The following is an 11007-nucleotide window of genomic DNA, read 5'->3' as shown; positions in this document are numbered from 1 at the left end:
ACGTAGAATGGGTCTTCCTAGACTTCCGTACCATATTATCATCACATCATACCATATCATACGAGGACTAATGGATCATTCAATGTTCATCCACATCAACAACATAATATGCAATGCAACATATTCGTGAATTCTAATGCAACAACCTAATATATATATCACATGGCATTCATGATGCGTGAATCATGCTAAAACTTTATTTATTTACTTTGCAACATAGAGAGTTATTCTACTCACCTCAGGCTAGCTCAGACAAGACTCTGGAGCAGCTATCTCACTGCTGGGGTCCTCGGTTCCTCGGGTCCGAACCTACACAGGTGGACTCAAATGAGGGACCAAACATACAAGAACATGACTCTAAAATACTCCCTAAAAACCCCCTAAAACACCTTAAAAACAATCATAGAAATCATGCAAAGGAAGGCTGAACAGGGCACTTTCGGCGGCAGGTTCGGCGGCCGAAAGTCCCTCCAGAGCCGAAAGTCATGCACCTTCGGCGGCACTTTCGGCGGCTGAAGGTTCCTTCCAGAGACAAAACTCATGCATGTTCGGCGGCACCTTCGGCGGCCGAAACTCCCTTCTAGAGCCGAAAGTCCACTTTCGGGGGCAGGGTTTGGCAGCCAAAGGCTTGCCTCCACAGGCAGGTTCGGCGGCCGAAAGTCCTTTCGGCTGCCGAACCTGAGTTCTTCCAAAGGGCAGAACTCAGCCTCCACTCATGCACATTTGCCTTCCTAACCATTCGATCTCAAAAACAACACTTCCACAACATGCACACACACATACATAAGCTCCTAGGGGCTTCAAACTATCCTAAACCCCAAGTACAACACATCAAACATGCATAAACAACTCACATTAACCACAAGACCAACATACATCCTAATATGCATTTCTACCCCTCAAATCTCATAAAACTTCTTTAAAACATACAAGAATGGTAGGATCGAAGCTTACCTCTTGAAGATCTAGAGGAGGAACGACCCTAACTTGGAGATGGGAGGAGATCTAGGACCTTGGGTCTCCAAGCTCCAAAACTTGCTCTTTTTGCTCAAAAATCTTCAAACCAAGATAAAACTTGTTAAAACTTAAAGGATTTGACGAAAATCATCAAAAACAACCATGGGAGAGTATGGACTCATCGTTGGCCGAAAATGGGGAGAAAACTCGCCCGTTTCGGCCATGGAGCCCTTATATAGGGGCTGGCCAGACCATCTTCGGCAGCCTAAGGTGCCTCCAAAACTCATGCAAGTTCGGCGGCCGAACATGACCTTCAGCAGCCGAACCTGAACCACTTTCGGAAGCCTAACTTGCCCCCCTAAACTATCCCACGTTCGGCGGCCGAACTTGAGGTTGGGCGGCCGAACCTGGAAATGCCTTCTTGGTCCTTTTTCATTCAAAACTCAATTTCCTTCTTACTTAAAATCATAAAATACATTAAAACATTTTATAAAAACATGATTTTACCCTTCTAGAGGTTTCCGACATCCGAGATTCCATCGGACGGTAGAAATTCCGATGCCGGAGTCTAGCCGGGTATTACAATAAACATAAAACCCCACACTGGAGCCCTCATCAAATGCTCCAATGGGGCAACATATCATACATTAAGCTTGGCTTACATAAACATCAATAAAACATTTCATTAAAAGATCATGTACCAAAAAGGGATTAACATACTCTAGGGCCAAGCACAATTCTATCCTCAATACAATTTCTTACATTACATTACATTACTATACTTTACATTACAATGTCTTTCTCATGTCCACAGCTAGCTATTACATAAAACATGACTTTACTCTTGTTGATTTCATGATCTATCTCGTACCTGCAAACTTGGGGGATTAAGGGAATGGGGTGAGCTACTAGAGCCCAGTGAGCAGAATAGTAAAAACATTATATTAAAGTTCATGCTTTCATGAAATACATCACATCACAAACAAATCACATTAAGGATGGACTTGTCACCAATAGCCCTCTACACATTCCAATAGTGCCAGGGGCGTAGCATGGGCCTCACTGGTCTTTCTCTTACATAACATAACATAACATTCCAATATGCCAGGGGCGTAGCATGGGCCTCACTGGTCTTTCTCTTACATCGCACCAAGGGCGTAGAATGGGTCTCACTGGTCTTACATACCATACATATCATATCATATCATGTCATCATACCCATCCACATCAACATTATATTATGCAATGCAACATATTCATGAATTCTAGTGCAAACAACCTAATATATCACATGGTATTCGTGATGCATGAACATACTCTAAATTTATTTGCTTTGAAACGTAAAGATCCATTCTACTCACCTTAGGCTAGCTCTGACAAGACACTGAAGCAGCTATCTCACTGCTGGGGTCCTCGGTTCCTCGGGTCCGAACCTACACAGGTGGACTCAAATGAGGGACCAACCATACATGAACATGACTCTAAACTACTCCCGAAAAATCCCCTAAAACACCTTAAAACAATCACTGAAATCATGCAAAGGAAGGCTGAACAGGGCACCTTCGGCTGCCGAACCCTCCTCCAGATCCGAAAGTCATGCACTTTCGGCGGCACCTTCGGCGACCGAAAGTTCTCTCCAGATCCGAAACTCTTGCATATTCGGCGGCACCTTCGGCGGCCGAAACTCCCTTCCAGAGCCGAAAGTCTAACTTTCGGGGGTAGGGTTCGGCAGCCGAAAGCTTGCCTCCACAGGCAGGTTCGGTGGCCGAAAGTCCTTCGGCTGCCGAACCTGAGTTCTTCCAAAGGGCAGAACTCAGCCTCCTCATGCACATTTTGCCTCCCAAACCATTCAAACATGCATTTAGCTATTCTACAACATGCATACACATACCACCAAGCATATAGGGGTCTCAAACTATCCTAAACCCCAACACAAACACATATAGCAACTCAAACAACATACATTAACCATAAACTCAACATTAACCTAAACATTCATTTCTACCCCATAACCCCTCAAAACTTGTTTAAAACATACAAGAAAGGTAGGATCTAAGCTTACCTCTTGAAGATCGAGAGGAGAGACGATCCTAACTTGGAGATGGGAGAAATCTAGCTCCTTGGGTCTTCAAACTCCAAAACTTGATCTTAGCTTCAAAAATCTTCAAAACCAAGTTAAAACTTGTTAAAACTTGAAAGATTTGAGGAAAATCATTAAAACCAACCATGGGAGGGCATGGACTCACCGTTGGCCGAAAATAGGGGAGAAAGCTCACCCATTTTCGGCCATGGGGCCTTTTATAGGTAGCTGGCCAGGCCACCTTCGGAAGCCGAAGGCGACTCCAAAACTCATGCATGTTCGGCGGCCGAACATGAGGTTCGGCGGCCGAACCTGGATTTCCCTCAATGGTCTTTTTCATTCAAAACTCAATTTCTTTCTTACTTAAAACCATAAAATACATGAAAACATTTTATAAAAACATGTTTTTTACCCTTCTAGAGGTTTTCGACATCCGAGATTCCACCGGACGGTAGGAATTCTGATACCAGAGTCTAGCCGGGTATTACAGCCACAGCAAGATCCTAAGCAGTTTTCTTGTTATTGCAGATGCAGTGCAGAAGATTGCCAAGCGTGCGGTTCACCACTTCAGTTTGTCCATTAGTTTGGAGATGGGCAGCACTGCTGTATTGAAGTTCAGTTCCAAAACGTTTCCATATAGTCACCCATAAATAAGCTAGAAACTTCACATCTCTGTCAGAAGTAATAGTCTTAGGAATGACATGTAATCGAACAACCTCCTGGAAAAACAGTCTTGCCACATGAGAAGCATCATAAGTTTTCTTGCAAGGAATGAAATGCGCCATTTTAGAGAACTTGTGAACAACAATAAAAATGAAATCAGATCCACGTTGAGTACGTGGAAGACCAAGAACAAAATCCATAGACAAGTCCTCCTAAGGATGTGCTGGAATAGACAGTGGAGTGTATAAGTCTGTATTCTGCGAATGTCCCTTCTGAGTTTGACAAACTAGACACTTTTGGACCATCCGACCTGTATCCCTTTTTAATTGTGGCCCGTAAAAAATGCTCATCCAACCCAGTAATAGTCTTTTCATGCCCCAAATGACCACTCAAACCTCTTCCATGAACCTCCGGAATCAGCTTTTTTCGCAAAGAAGATTGAGAGATGCATAATCTGTTCTCCTTAAAAAGAAAGTCATCATGTATCAAGAACCCATCAGTAGGCTGGTGAGTCTGGACTCTAGCCCATATATTGGTAAAGTCATCATCTGTAGTATACAAATCCTTCAGAAATTCAAAACCTATAACATCCTGATTAACTGTAATCAATAGAGCAGCCCTCCTACTCAAAGCATCTACCACCTTATTACTATGGCCAGCCTTATATTTGATGACATAATGAAAGGCTCCAAAGTAAGCTGCCCATCGAGCATGCATCTTATTCACATGTTTTTGAGTTTTAAAATGGATCAAAGATTGATGATCTGTGTGAATAATAAATTCTCGCCCCATCAGATACTGCTCCCAAGTTTTAAAAGTCCGGAATACTGCATATAGCTCCTGCTCATAAGTGGACCACTTTTTCCTAACTTCATTTAATTTCTCACAAAAGAAAGCAATAGGCCTTTTAGACTGTGACAACACTCCACCAATCCCAACTCCACAAGCATCACATTCAACCTCAAACAATTTATCAAAATCGGATAGAGCAAGAATAGGAGCAGAAGTAAGCTTATCTTTAATCTCTTCAAAGCTATTGTTGGCAGCATCAGTCCAAGCAAATTTCTGCACTCTCTCTTTCTTCAAGCAATCTATGATAGGGACAATGATGCTGCTGAAATTTCTGATAAACCATCGATAGAAAGTAGCAAGGCCATGAAAGCTGCGGTCTTTAGAAATAGTTTTGGGGATGGGCCAATTCCGTATTGCTTCTACCTTTTTCTCATCAACATGTATCCCTTCTGCACTAACAATGAATCCCAGGAACAGAACGCACTCTGTCATATAACACTACAAAAAAACTGTGAAATTGCGACCAAAATTAGCGACCATATTTTTTGGTCGCTATATAGCTATCAATCAGCGACCATTCTGCGACTAAATGAATAAAATAATATATTTATTTAACAAAAAGCTTAGCGACCAATTTTTGGTCGTTAATTGGTCGCTATTTAGCGACCAAATATAAAATGGTCGCTAAATTTAGCGGGAATTAATGGCGCGAGTTATTTGCGACCATATTTAGCGACTAAAATAATTAGTCGCTAAATAGCGACCAATCAGCGACCATTTTATTTTTAAAATTTTAATTTAATTTTTAATTAAATTTTATTTGATTTAAAATTTTAAATTAAGTGATTTTAAAACGACGTTGTTTTAATAATTTAAGGAACAATCTAACCTAATTCCTAATTCTAATCCCTAATATCTATTAGGGGTGAGTATTCGGTCGGTTCGGTTCAAAACCGAACTGAACCGAATAAACCAAAAATCGAAATTTTAGTGTTTATAAAAATCAAACCGAACCGATTTTGATCAGAAATCGAATCGAACCGAATCGGTCTGATTCAGTTCGATTCGGTTCTGTTTAATCGATTTCGATTTTTAATAATTTTTTTATTTTTTACATTTTATTTTTAGTATTTTAAAATTTAATTAAAATATTTTAATTTTCATATGATTTAATTTCTCTATATTATTGAAAAAACATATTATTATCATTAATCAGTTCGGTTCGGTTTTTTTGTTTTTTTTTATCAAAACCGAACCGAACCGAAATAATTAAAATTTTTAAAATTAAAAACCGAACCGAACCAAAATGTATAAAAAACCGAACTAAATTTTCAAATCGATTCGGTTCGATCGGTTTTTTCAGTTTGAACCGAATTCTACTCACCCCTAATATCTAATACCTAATTAATCCCTAATCCCTAATAAAATTAACCCTAATTCCTAAATTATTTTAAACCATGCGTTTTGATTTTGTAGTGTTAGGTTAAAGTTATTTAGGTTAAACTTATTCTTTCTGTGTCGACCACCAAAAATTTCTTCTTCTCTTCTTTCTTCTCTCGACGCCACGACTAACGACTTCACTTCAGTTCAGAGTTCAGTCAATCCTCAGTCCTCTCATGGTCACGTTCCTTCACAGTTCCAAATTTCTCTCTCGTGAGTCGCATCGGCGGCCGTCGAGCCTTTGTCCCTCAGCGGCTCAGCCTCACTTGCTTTCAGTCCTTCCTCCATCCATAGTCACTCTTGTCTCGCCAGTCGCCGCAGTTTTCCAGTCACTGCTCACTTTCACTCTAGCACTTCCTACCAGCTCTCTGCCTCACTCGGTCTCTCAATCTCCTGGGTCTCCTCAGTCCTCAGTCCACGACCAGTCTCTCTCTAGTCAATTATCCCTTCAGTCCCTCTCCAGTCTCCACAGTCTTGCATCCCTCTCCATTTTCTGGTGAGAATGAGATTGATTCTATTGTTGAAATAATTGCTGGTGAGAATGAGATTGATTCTATTGTTAAAATAATTACTATTTGTGGTGTTTTTGCTTTAATGAAATTAATAATTATTGTTTGGGGTGTTTTTTCATTTTTAAATCCCCATTCGTTTGCTCGTACGAAGTGAGGTTACTGCCCACCGGGTTTTCGATGAAATGTTTTAGGTTATGCATAGGAATAGTATAGATGTGTGACTGTCGTTCGCTAGCTTTTACTGTGTTACTGCTTTGCACATTTAAAATTTGAGATGGAGCAAAAGCAAGAAGGAACTTCATAATTATCTTAGCCTGTGGCCCCCATTTGTTAATGTCTCTCTCCTAATGTCTGGTTGAATTCCTGGATTTGTTAATTAGCTTTCACTCTAACAAAAAGCACCAATCCAAGAAGGAGTACTCATACAATGAACCTTATTATTATAATGCCCTTATTTGTCAAACCTACTGATAGAAACCTTTCATTTGTGGCCTAAAAGGTTAAACTTCTTTGACCCAACAAAGTTCTTGTCCTTAACTCCAATAACAGACTGCAATTTTGTGGTATATTTGTCCTTCCAAATGGGATAAAAATCTTGTATGCCTAGAGTTGTGGGTTTAGCCCAGTTTCTTATTTGGCTTAATAATAAATTGTCATTGGGATGGGGTCTGCTCCATTGTTATAGTATGTGGAGCATCTTTGTTTTGATGACTGTTCAGTAGCATAAGAATTATATTGTTTCTTGCGTTTAATTCACTGTTTAAATGCTGAGAGAAGAAGGGATAAGGCATACATGGGCAAGTGCAGGAGATGTCTTAAAAGATTGCATTGTGCATGGAAATTAAGAAGGGGGCAGGGGTGATGCTAAAAACTGATCATTCAGCAAAATTAACTATATTTCTTTTTTCCTATTTTTGTTACAAGATAAGTTGTTAAGCATTGTCAAGGTATTTGTTCACTAGTAGACTCTCTTATAGTAATATTATGCACTTGAAGTCTGCACTTTTATGCTCACCAAACAAGCAATTTTGAAGTTTTTGATCTCTGAATAATATTTATGTTCTTACTTCTTATGATTTGTAATTTTTTAATTTATATTTAATTAATTATTTATATATTTAATTTATGCAGAATGCACTACAAAAAAACTGTTACAATAATATTTAATTTATTGTTTTGACTTGTATCTTTACCTTTAGGCTGCATCTGGGACTAAGGGTGGTTCAAGTGGTTCCCCAGTGATTGATTGGCAAGGCAGGGCTGTGGCCTTGAATGCTGGCAGCAAGTCTTCTAGTGCTTCTGCATTTTTCTTACCTTTAGAACGAGTGAGTGTCTTTATTATTAATGTTTTAATTTTGTTTGCTTAACCTCTATGAATGCTTTGATTATTAAATGCTTAGCATTTTAAGTTTGGTTATTATCCTCTCTCCCATAAAAGTGTGAAAGGATGGATTCTCAGTCTCACAATTGACTATGAGTTATGACTTATTAGTTATCAGCATTTTCATTTACTATTTGGGTTGTTTGCTTTAATTGCTTTAAATTGGCCTTACTGTATAGAGTTTTGTGCTTTTATAAATTTGCTCCCTCTCAATTAATTCTCATTGTCCCCACTTAGCCATTTAAATTGCCACCACCATTTACAGTTAGTGATTTATTCTAAGTTTTTATTTTTAGGCATATGTAATTATTTCTATTTATATAAATCTCAAGTACTTCTCTGTCTCCACTTTGTGGAGTGAGTGATTTATTCATAATTTTATTTATATGCATATGTGATTTTTTTTATTTATACAAATATTTATGTGTGTTTTGTGCATTGTCTGCACTGACCAAAATTTTCAGGATCTGCCACTGACTTCCCATATTAGGTCCATGTGTCATTTTTCGTGTAAATCCATTTATCTGGATTTTAGTTTCAGTATTTATTGGAATGAGCAGAGTGCACAAGAAAGCTAGCTCTGTCATTAGTTCTGGAATTTATTGGATGAGCAGAGTGCACAAGAAAGCTAGCTCTGCAATTAGTTCTACAAAGATGAGAATTAACAAGAGATTGTGGAGCATGAATAGATTAAGTTGTATTATTTAATGGGAATTTACAAGAAAGCTAGCTCTGTGACCTCTGTCATTACTTCTCTCAGCCTTGTACAGGTTGCTAGAGAGGTAGGAAGCTGTAGTCAATTTTGCATAGATATTAGCAGCCAACTCTGACAATCCTTGGCCAATGGGTCTTTCATTCTTCTTAATTTCAGATTGATTTATATAGCTGAACTATTTCCCTTTTATCTTCTATGCTGTTGCGTTAGATTGAGAGTTAAGTACATCAATTTTTGATGATGGCAATGGGCAGTCAGGTGTCTTAGGACCATCTTATGTGCAATTTGCTTATGTTTAGTTCAGATTGTAACTTTGGCATGTCAAGTACCAAAGAAGGAAGTTAAATAAATTATGAACTTGAAGGCTTTGGGCATGGGCATTCATGTCTATAAGGAAGTTCTTTTCTCAATAGTATTGCCAACCCTTAGGACATTTTTGATAAGCTCCTACTGATTCAGATTGCTGGAATTTTCTGGTAGCAGAGAAATCAGATTTAGCAGTAAAGTGACTATGTACTTAGGTCATTTTTGCATGAGGAAACCTTAATTAATGAGAAAAGGAATACTTCATAATCTTTGACAGGAAATGTTTGCAAGAATATTTTCCAAGTGCATAAAGTCAATGGATTTTCAAGGTTGTTATTACAGAATTGGTGCTGCCTCTATACTGTGGTTTCGGTCCTAATCTTCAAGTAGATATACTTAATCAGTGCCTCTATAAAATATATTAAATGTTAATATATAAAATACATATTAATATTTAGATAAAATAAAATTATATTGTTAATTAATTTATCATGCAATTAAATTAATTAATTAATTTATTTCTCTTTGATAAATTATATTGTTAATTAATTTATTTCTCTTTTATAAAATATGATAATTATCTATAATTGATTTTAGTAATTTGTATAGTTATAAAACAATATTATTATGTGATTAAAAAATTACTAATACTATTTAATCACAAATATTATTAAATTAATATAATATAGTTATTTTATTATAATATATTAATAATTAAAAAAATAAATACATTGCGCCACTCTAAGCTATTATTTATTTATTTTTATTTATTTTTTTATTTTATTTGTAAGAGGTGAGGCCATGATTTAATTTTTTATTATTAAAATATTATAATTATATTAATTAATTAATATATTATTTTTATATAATGTTAATTTAATAATTTTATTTATATTATATTTTTTATATAATAATTAAATTTTTTATATTATATTTTTTATTATAATAAATTTATTATATTTCATAACTCTCTAAAATATTAGGACCATTAATATTATTCTGTGATTACATACGAGTGACAGTCAAATAAAAATAAATTTAATTTTTATAATTTTAAATATTCACATTAAATTTTAAATATTTATTTAATTTTTAAAAATAATATATTAATTAATTAATATAATTATAATATTTTAATAATTACATAATTAATTAATATAATTATAATAATTAATATAGTAAACTTTTTTGCTCTAATTATCTTTTTTATTATTGTTGATTATTTTTACTTTTACAACATACTAATCTCCTGTTGGATATTTTTTTGTGCAGATATGGCCAGGGGTAAAGGTAAAGAAGATGGACGTAATGCTGATCGTGGTGTTTTAACGGGTACAGGTAGAGGCCGAGGCCGAGGTGATCCAGAAATTGTTCGTGGTCGAGGCATTATAACCACTGCACCTTCTTCAGTTGACTTTAGAGCCCCAGCACTTACTCCAACAACCCATGTATCATACTTAGCCCCTGCAGCCCCTCCACTTGCTCCAGTAGCTGATAGCTCAAATGCGTAGAAGAGAAGTAATTTCTCACGTACTTAAATAATATATTTTATGATATGAATTTGAAACTATTTGGATCCATTATATATTTTGAGATATTTTAAGTTTTTTAGTATTGAACTATAGTAATGTTTTGAAATTTTAGATTGCAGAATCATGAAATAAAAATTATGTGTATATATTGTCTTTGATGTTTTATGTATTGGAATGTGTGTGTACATATTGATATTATAGCAGGTTTATGAATTAATCTCAAAAATAATACGAATCAGATTTAAATGCATTTATTAGTGACTAATCAGCTACAAAAATAAATTAAATAATAAATATTTTTTAAATTTTACTATTAATTTTCGACGAAATAGCGATGAAATAGCGACTAATTGCTTCTCTGATGCTATCAAATAGCGACCAAATTAGCGACCAAAATAGCGACCATTTAACGACCAAAATTTAACGACCAATTTACTTCCACACAGCGACCAAATGCTCTTTCCTGAGGCGATCAAATAACAACGAAATAGCGACCAAAATAGCGACCATTTAACTACCAAAATTTAACGACCAATTTACTTCTACATAGCGACCAAATGCCCTTATCTGAGGCGATCAAATAACAACGAAATAGCGACCACAACAGCGACCATTCAGCGACCAAAATT

General features: G+C 36.3%; 1 long non-coding RNA gene across 1 annotated transcript; it reads left to right on the top strand.

The window, feature by feature from the left end:
• The first annotated feature begins 5955 nt into the window (after positions 1–5955).
• Positions 5956–10536, top strand: LOC122723785. Its single transcript, XR_006350940.1, has 3 exons — positions 5956–6428; positions 7644–7769; positions 10119–10536. It is a non-coding gene; the product is annotated as an uncharacterized LOC122723785 (long non-coding RNA).
• The last annotated feature ends 471 nt before the right edge of the window (positions 10537–11007 follow it).

This window comes from Manihot esculenta, chromosome 6 (assembly GCF_001659605.2).
Source record: "Manihot esculenta cultivar AM560-2 chromosome 6, M.esculenta_v8, whole genome shotgun sequence".
Taxonomy (NCBI): Eukaryota; Viridiplantae; Streptophyta; class Magnoliopsida; order Malpighiales; family Euphorbiaceae; genus Manihot; species Manihot esculenta.
This window is presented reverse-complemented; position numbering and strand designations above follow the sequence as displayed.